The following is a 9,641-nucleotide window of genomic DNA, read 5'->3' as shown; positions in this document are numbered from 1 at the left end:
ATTAGAAAAGTGAAGTTTTACAACTATTTTTTTCTGTCTTTATCTGAATTATATCAGAGTTGCAGGGCATCCAATTGGATTATTGCTGCTCTCAGTAAGTCTTTCAGAAAGTGTATGAATATTATGATCAACCTGTTTGCTGAGATCTTTCATACAGGTTTGTTATAATTATATCAATACCCAAAGCACACTTCAGTTTTGCTAACAGTAGTGTCTAATCAGAAGGCCATGGAGAATAATACAGGGTGCATGGGTGGTCCCTTCGAAGAGAAGCTCATCTCCTCATTTGAGTCTGTCCAAAGACTCAGTGACTGTAAATTGTTTAATCTGCTTGGAGAGCATAAAAGCTATTCAGTTATGTTAATCAGCAGGTCTGCATCATCACAGAGTTGAGCTGTGCTTTTCTTGTTCTGTTGGAGAATATTGTCCATAAATGGATCATAAATATTTAATTTTCAACTAATTTTTTGTTTTATTTGTACAAGTCCTGGTCATTGGTGAGGATCCTCTATGACAGGTGGTCCACAAACAAACTTCTAAGAGTCTTACTCTTAAGACAGCTGGCAGTAGATGAACATAAGCAGACTAAGGGGGGACCACATGGGAGAGCAACAAGGGGGATACTTATCACAAATAAAAAACAACAAAAAAAATGCCCAGACAAGTCAAAGCAAGTGGTAAAACAACTCAGGTCTCAGCACATCAGCATTGTGGAAAAGAAAGTTTGAAGGTGGACAGATTCCTTTTGTGAGTGACTACAAAATGCACTATATCGCGTGTGTGTGTGTGTGTGTGCATATATGTATATATGTAAAAAAAAAAATCTATATTTACTACACTTTTATATATAAAAATAGTCTTTTCTGTGTGTTTCATCAGTCCTTCATTTGATTGTCTCTTTGCTGTACAAGTACTGTCTTATTCCTCGGTGTGTCTGTCATTTCAGTACAACTGGTGTTTGCACAGTAAAATGGAGCCCATAGCAGTGATGGTTCACCGCTCCTGCTGGCTCTTTGTTCTTCTTGACCTATTCTTGTTTCTCTTTTCTACTCAGAAAGCAGCTCCTTGCAGCAAATCTACCTGATATGCATTAAGATAACTTTTCCCTTTAAAAACCCTTTATGGTTGGGTTTTTTCATGTCCTTCCCCCTCCACCCCCATCCCTGACATCTTGTCATTGTTCGTTATTGCCATTAATTTTCCTCCTATTTCATCTTACTGATTGGTATCCAGCCCAGAGGGTACATGCATACAGATCTGTTGGTTTTGCTCAGACTTCTTATTTTTCAAGGAGATAACTTTTTCCTTTACTGTGTGATGAGTATCTTCTGGTCTCTGTGTCTCTATACTGTGCATGTCTTTGTAGAGTTTGAGTTCTCCTGGGTAAGGACTTAATGATGGGTGCTTGAAAGAAACCACCCCAGCTACCTCCTAACCAAACCATCAGGAAAAGCTGGAAAAGATTTAAGATTGCCAGAGTCTGTGTGAGGACAGGAGAGATGAGGGGACATAGGAGGCACTGAGAACTTTGCTCCCCAGGACCTCTGAAAGTGGGAGAACACATCAGCTATGCTGGTGGCAGCTGCTGTGCTTTCAGCACCCTTCTCATGCTGGTGCTGTGGCCTGCTCTCTAGATGGGGAGAATGCTTGGAGGCAGGACTGGTCCAGCTGGGTTTGCAGCCCTGTGGACAGGAGGGGAGGTTCTTGCAGGTGAAGGAGGAAGGCTCCCACCACAGCACTGTGGGAAATGTGATGCTGTCTGGTTGGCAACTGAAATTTTAAAAGGAAGGAAAAAAAAAGGAAAAAAAGGGGTAAGAAGTGTTAACAGTTTAATGGCAGCTGCGGTTTTTGCAGAACTCTGAGAATTTTATGAAGTTGTTGATAATAGCATGCAAATCCTCGTGCTTAACAAAGCTTTAGCAGGCTATTGAGTGACATGGTGCTTAACTCTTGCACTATAACACATAGAGCTGAACAAGAAATGTAAAAAGTAGGCTTCTTCAAGTCACGTTTTTGGCTGAAAATGTCATCAAAGAGGTTAAATGCTTACCTTTTTCTTAATATTTTTTTATTTTTTTTTAATTTTTGGTGTCTGCATTACTGCATGTGTAAGGATATCTTTGGGCAAGACTGGCTTGCCCAGGACAGGTTCCATGGTTGAGGCGTTTTCTGTGATGTGCTGTAGTGGTTTGGACCATGTGGTTCCATGGTACTGGTGCTTTGTGTGCTGGATCTCCTGGCATCCTGCGAGGCAGCTTCTGTGTGGCTGTGCTTCAAAGACTGCTCCTTCCCCTCTGATTCACGCAGCAGCTGGGGTACTGAAATTAAATCCCGCTATATTGGAAGTTAAAAAGAATGTCAGTTGTAGACTGTTTTTAGAGAAAACATTACAGACAAAGAATTTCCTCAAGGAGCCCTGAACAGGATTTGGTACTTCCGTGCATCTTTGGGGGAACGAGTAGGTGGGAGGGGGGAGGCATCACTGGGTGTTCAAGGGCCAGCATGTATTTCAGGGATCACTTGTATTTTCACTGATGGTAATTGATCAGAGAGCTTCAGAAGTAAAACTTGTTCTGTAGTAGATAGTTGATCTGCTGCATCTCTGATTTTCACCTCAGTTTTTCTGTGCTGTTGTCTTATGCATGTGTGTAACTTCAGTGGGAATTAGAAACTTGGAGAAGTTCAAAGTCGAACTTTTCCAGAACATGACCTCCACCACCCTCAGTCATGAGCAGCCTCTGGCAGATAGGTATCTTACTTGGCAATTACTTCTGCTCAGCAGTAACAAATGTAGCAAGGTAATAAAGAGCTTTTAATGTTCACTTTGAACAAGTTGATAAAATGTGATGGAAAGAAGCCAGAGGAGGTGAATTGAGCACAGTTTGTTAAAGGTACTGCAGCAAATCACAGTACTTTGAATGTTACCCATCAGCCTCATTTTCTACTCAAAAGTACCCCTGCTGCACCGCAGAAAAATTGAAATACTTTGTGTCGGATGATATGTATTTCTCCTTAACCTTCCTCTATACGTTCTCCACCAATCTCCATCAAGTTACATTGAGTTTTTGGCAGCATTCTTGGAAGGCTTCATGTCATCAGTGGGGATCAGTCAGAGCCAAGTCTGCTGGTTGCTCCTGTGCAGACTGTGGGAAGGTGTGCTGGTGGTGACAGATGTCCCTCACCATGCTCTGTGCTAGTAAACATCCCAAAAGATGTTAACTGACAAGTGTGCTTCACCAGGAACCTATTGAACCTCTTTTGTTTTTTACTTAATTTTGGCTTGAAGAACAGGCCTTAGATATAAATATTAAAGATCGTTCCAGTAGCAGTCCTTGACCTATGTCTGCATTCTCCTCTTTGTCCCCCAAGTAATTAAAGTTCTAAATATTTGGGGCAAATTATGTTTTCTCTAGGTTGTTTTCTTCCAAGCGCCAAGTAGCTCTGTCACCTTGAAGACTGCAAGGGTGAAAGTGGTTTCCCTTATGTTCAGTCACTGCACTTAAGCATCTGGCTTAGACTAGTTGCCTAGATGTCCTCTATCAGCAGTGGTAGATAGATCTCCACAGGGTGTTTCCTCCCACCAGTCACAGAAATGGATCTTAGGATAAATTACTGTCTGGAGGTGGTTGTCTTTTTCCTTGACTACAGAGGGAGCCTTGGACTGTTAGCTTTAGTTAAGTGTTTAGATAGATAGCATTAGGTGAGCTGAAATCTACCCTTAGTTTATAGCACAAGTTGAGTTGTTGAGGTAGTCTTTTTTTTTTTTTTTTTTTTCTTCATTATCCTCTTGGCTGAGGAGGATAATGTAGAAAACATTCAATAAAAAAAAACCCCAAGAGAGTGCTAGAGTTGTGGTGGTTGATGTATCCCCACAACAATGCCTCAGTAAAGGGTGAAGGTTTCTTGAAAACTCAATTTGCATAATATGCAAGGTATGGTTATCAAATCAGTCAGGCACTGAGGTAGTAGCCTATGAACATGCATCTGTAAATCTTCTCTTTAGTCATCCTTTTCTTTCCTTTTGCTGTGAATTCTTCCTGTCCACCTGTTCCATGATTTAGTGGAGTTACATTCAACAAAATACTTTTTTTTTTTTCTTTTTTCTCTGAATTTCTTCCCTACTCCTTCTGGTCCATCTGCTTCTAAATCAGATTTATTTCCCTCTTGTTTTCCCTTCATTCAAGCAAGTGTATTCAGTCTTGACTGGGCATGAAATGGTCATCTTCCTTTCCTCCCTCTGAAAAGTTTATCTGGCAAGTTCATGAATTTTGTTTATTCCCAAGAGCAGCTCCTGAAAGACAGATTTCTTCTCCTATGTGCAGTGAATGTGAGGTGATTGCCAGATCATTGTTCTTCTAAATAGCTTATTTTTATCTGTGGATGGACCCTCTCCCCCCAGCTATTTTTAGAGCACTGATTAAGTGATAGTTTAATTTGTGTTCAGGCTTTCCTGGAGTATGGAGTAAGGTGATCCAGTACCTGCTGGTTGGTGGTTTGGTATTCTGGGCAGACCACCAGCAAACTCATTCACTGAAGCTGAGATGGAAAAAGTAACTGAGTTTTTCTTGGAGACTGCGGGAAAACCCTAGTCCATCCCTTCCTCTGTGCAGTGTCGCCAGTTTTCAGCTGGACTGTTTCAGGTGGCAAGGAGAAAATGGATCACTATGCTGAAGTGATTGGATTGGTATATATGGTTCACGTGCAACTTCTGTGAGGTAACTGCATTGTGTCTAGAAGCAGGGCTGTGCTGGCACAGGGGTTTTGGGTGATCTGAGCACACAGCTGTAAGAGGAGGCAAGCCAACAGGCTCTGTTGGGGCTGACATTGCTGGACACCCTCACACAGAGCTGTGTCCAGCGCTGGAGAAATGAGACCTCTGGAGATCCATTGTCATCTCTCCTTGGCTTCTCCAAGGCATGAAGTACATGTTTTGTGCTTCTCAAAGCATGTGGAGATTTTGGTATGTAGGGTTGGCAAGGTTGGCCAGCCTGACTTGCTGCCTCCCTGAGGAACTCCCCTTTCGTTAGTGCTCTCACTCACTGTAGCTGCATTGCTTCCCAGCTGCTGCTTCTGTGTCTCTCTTCCCTGCTGTGAAAGGCTTGTAAACCTTGCAGCTGACCTCTCTTTGCTAGGAGGTTGATGCATCTCTAGCAGAGGCTCTGTGTCCTTCGAAGAAGTGTCAGTTGCTTTCCCCAGCTAGTTGCAAGTGGGCCACTGAATGCAGAGCTATGTCAAACTGGGATTGTATCACTGGCATCATTTGCACCAGTGAGCCACTTCAGCGTGCTTTGGTATGAAATGACTCCTTAGCAGGTAGTTTCCAGCACCTTTGCGGTATTTAATTGCTGTTATCCCCATGTGTGTGACCCTTTGATAGTTTCTAGGTGGTGTACAAAGCTTGCTTCCCCTTAGTCTTGCAGTGATCCAACACTGCTCTGGCTGCCTATGTGGCTGGAGACACCGGAGCAGTTCTGTTGTGGTTGGGGCTGTGGACATCCTGACTCTGGGTAGCATTTATCTGCCAATAACCTACCAAATGAATTTCCACCTATGCTGTTGTGCTGTCAGCTTGGGATTAGTTTCTTTTGCAGCATAAAACTCTCGGAAGTATTTATAGAGAAGATACAACCTGTGAAAGTGTTCACAGAAATCAGTTAGCAGCTATGCAGAAGACTGCTTTTGCAGGATTGCCCTAAAGCACTAGAGTAAATAATGGTGGTTTTGTTTAAAGCAGAAGTATCTCCTTAGGAACCCCTTCTTGCGATGGTTTAGCTGTAAGCACAACTTGAGGTGGCTGCTCTGTTCAGTTGGGTATGTTGCTGTGTGTGGGCCAGATGCTTTAAAATACTAAAAAAGGATTTTTTCCCACAAGTTCCTCTGGATATGTTGGGGTTATATTGAGTCTAAGGGGGGCTTCATCTGCTTTTCATTAATGCATTTGGCTATCTCCAGTACGCAGTTCAGTATTTGAGGATCTTCCTATTGCTTTTCTGGTGATCTGTCTACTGAGTTTTCCTTGTCATGTCATGACTTGTCTGCTTTATTTGATTTATTTTTGTTGGAGATCTGCAAGTGGCTCCTCTGGGGTAGAAAAGGCTCCTTTGTTTTGTCTCTCACCAGTCAACAGCAAGAATCTTGGAAGATGGCCCAAATCCCAGCTTGTCAGGCCCTGATGTTGCCAGCTTCCATATACGTGGCACCCCACTAGTCTTCTGCAGACAGATGGCTTTCACTACAGTTCCAGGTCAGTGCTGGTAGATTCAGACCCTTATCCATGTCTTACAATGGTCCCTAGCTCTGTCATAGTTGTTAGGTGTAGTCCTTCAGCATGAGATGGGGTGTCAGAAACAATTTTTGCTAGTGTGGGGGCTGGGACCTCTGAGCTGCTTATGGTCAAGTTTACTGGATCAATATGCTTGGTTTGTATAGCAAAACGAGAAAGAAAGTGCTGTCCAGCAGTTGTCTTGAGTCCTGCTTATTTTCTAAGTTGAGAACAGTTTAAGGGTCCTTTTCGGTAGGAAGAAGTATGAAGACCTATGCAGCCATGAGATAGGTGACTAGGAGAGCCTGCCATGACTCTGTGATGATGACTTTCTGGCATGAATGTCACAGTAGCTCTTCAGATGAGTTCCATGTCCAGTTCCTACTTCCTGGCTTTTCTCGATGGATCTAGGGCTTTCCTGGCCTCTTGGTTTCAGTGGTACATTCCTTGGTCCTTCACCATGACAAGCTCCTGTTCTGTCTTACAGCCCTTTGCCAAATGCCTTGATTCCTTCCAAAAAGGAGGCTTTTGAAGGCTAAAGGATGGAAAACTTGGAACACCCTGTTACCAGATACGGGATGCAGGCAGGAAAGCTCCTACCCAGATGAGTTACACTCCCTTTCAGTGGCATCATGAAATCTTCAGAGAATAAACACCTAAAGATCAGATAGGAGATGGGAATTGGGCTCCAAGCCAGTCCGAGTCCAATAAATATGTTCAGCTTCCTCTCCATAGTAAAATTTGTCTCCGTGTGACCTTTGTTAGATTTTGATCTGCTACATGTATGTAACAAATAATTCTATCTTAAAAAGGAACAAAGTATAAATCACAAAAAAAAAAAATATTTGGAGCTGATGCGCTTTTCTTTTTCTTTCTTTCTCTGTTACCTCCTTTTAGCGTAATTCTCCCCTTTTCACAGAATCACAGAATCATTCTTGTAAAAGATCCTTGGGATCATCGAGTCCAACCATCAGCCCTACTTTACAAAGTTCTCTCCTACACCATATCCCCCAACATCTCATCCAAATGACCCTTAAACACATCCAGGGATGGTGACTCCACCACCTCCCTGGGCAGCCTATTCCACTGTCTAACCACTCTTTCTGTGAAATTTTTTTTTCCTAATGTCCAGTCTGAACCTCCCCTGTTAAAGTTTAAAGCCATTCCTTCTTGTTCTATCGTTAATCACCTGTGAAAAGAGACCATTGCCAACCTCTCTACAATGTCCTTTCAGGTAGTTGTAGAGGGTGATGAGGTCTCCCCTCAGCCTTCTCCTCCTCAGACTGATCAGTCCCAGCTCCTTCAATTGCTCCTCACAGGATTTGTTCTCCACATCCGTCACCAGCTTTGTTGCCCTCCTCTGCACTCGCTCCAGCACCTCGATATCTCTCTCGGATTGAGGTGCCCAGAACTGGACACAACGCTCCAGGTGTGGCCTCACCAGTGCAGGGTACAGGGGAACTATCACCTCCCTACTTCTGCTGGTCACACTATTTCTAATACACACCAGGATGCCATTGGCTTTCTTGGCCACCTGGACACACTACTGGCTCATGTTCAGCTGCTTGTCAATTAGAACCCCCAGGTCCTATTCTTCCAGACAGCTCTCCAGCCACACCTCCACAAGGAAGTGTTTTCTTCACAAGGCTCTTCCTTTGCAACTTCAAACCATTGATGGAGGAAAAGCAGACTATGCTCCTGCATTGTGACAGCCCACAGACACTCAATACCATCTGCTGAGGGAATGTGCTGGGAGCATGCTACCCCTGAGATGCTGCTAGTAGATGTCTGTTTGATGGGAAGAGGGTTGGTCCTCTTATGACCTTTCAAAAGTGATCTCTTGTGTATGACCTCCATACTAAGCATTTATGTGCTCTCGTACCAACAGTTTTAGGAGGGCTGCCATAAATAAGCAGACTTGTCTATTCAGAGTACTGATGTCTTTATTTCTGGACGTAAATCGTGAGTTAATATTTCTGAAAGCCTCTTAGTCATTTTGACTTTGAATGAGAAATAGGCTCCAAAACCTAGCAGCTTTAGCAATGGCTCTGAAGCATCTGAAGTGGAGAGATGATTTGGAAAATGATCTGTGTAGTATTTACATGGTTAACTTACATTTCTCGCATAAATTCAGTTCAAACCTTTGTGTCTTGTGAAACCTCCTCTTGTATTGGCATTGATGACTGCTGCCAGAACAGCGATGTTTTCTGTCTGCATCATGACCACACCTGGACGCTGGTTGAAATCTTACATGGGTGACTTGTGTCCTTTGTAGTCTGAACCTGAAAAGGCGTGGAGTGGTCATGGGCTAAAAAAGCGTGTTGACCATGCCCTACCTGATTTATAAACGCTATTCTAGTTTTCTCTTTCCTCCGGCTCAGCCTGCACAAGTGAGGTATTGCAGTCCCCCAAAATGTAGCTTGACAAGCTTGGGCAGTTGGAGTAGGGATGCAGCTGTGGCAGTGTTGCTCTTCAGGCTTTATCCAGAGGCAGGGCTGTGAAGTGTTGATTCATCACAGGCACTTGCACTCTGTGCTGATTTGTGTGTTGAGATGTAATGCATCGATTGTAAAATATCCCCCAGTGATTTATGGTCTTGTTGGAGCAAAGCTTACTGAGACAGATGTTCTTATGAAGAACTTGCTAGTATGCATGTAAGTTTAAGAAAATTTATTTAACTTAAGTCATCTTCTTGAGTATTTTATACTTTTTAACAGACTGGGTGTCTATCTCCTCCAAGTCTTGGGTGCATCACAGGTGTTTTGGGCACTTCCACTCTTTCAAGCTTTTCTTGGCTATCGTCTTTTGGTGTGAAGATTTTGGTGTGCTCCATAGCTCTTTACATCTTTCTTGCTAGTTTTCTTTTTCAGAGTCTCCCTGCATTATGGCGTAATAGAAGCAGTGTGAAATTTAGGCTTGCTTGTCAGTTTGGGGTTGTCCTCATGTTTTCTGGACAGGGATGCTTTTGCTCTGAAGTGAGGTGCAGTAGCACTGGGAGAGTTTCTGTAGCTCATTGCATCACTATTGCTTGCTTGTGTTTGGAAGCTTATCTCTGCAATCATAACATTTAGGGGTTTTTTTGTAGGGAAGATTAGGTTCTGCAGAATCAGATGATAGTCATGATTGTTTCCTCCTTGCCAGGCATGGGCTGATGTGCATATTTTTCAGGTTTTGTATTCAGAAGAGATTTTTTTGTCTTTCTTCCTCTGTAGTCAAAATGAAAGTGAGCATTCAGACTTAAGGGGGGAAGAAATATAAATCCACCCTTTTCTACCTGGGAGCAGACTGCTGCTTCTGCCAACTGGCCTCTTTGGGAGAGCCAGCAAAGTTGTCAAGCCCGTCTATTTTCATCCATGGACACACTGCACTGAGGCAGCTG

The sequence above is a fragment of the Athene cunicularia genome (assembly GCF_003259725.1).
Source record: "Athene cunicularia isolate RWA chromosome 1 unlocalized genomic scaffold, athCun1 chr1_part1, whole genome shotgun sequence".
In the NCBI taxonomy this organism is placed as follows: domain Eukaryota; kingdom Metazoa; phylum Chordata; class Aves; order Strigiformes; family Strigidae; genus Athene; species Athene cunicularia.
Note: the sequence above shows the minus strand (reverse complement) of the source record.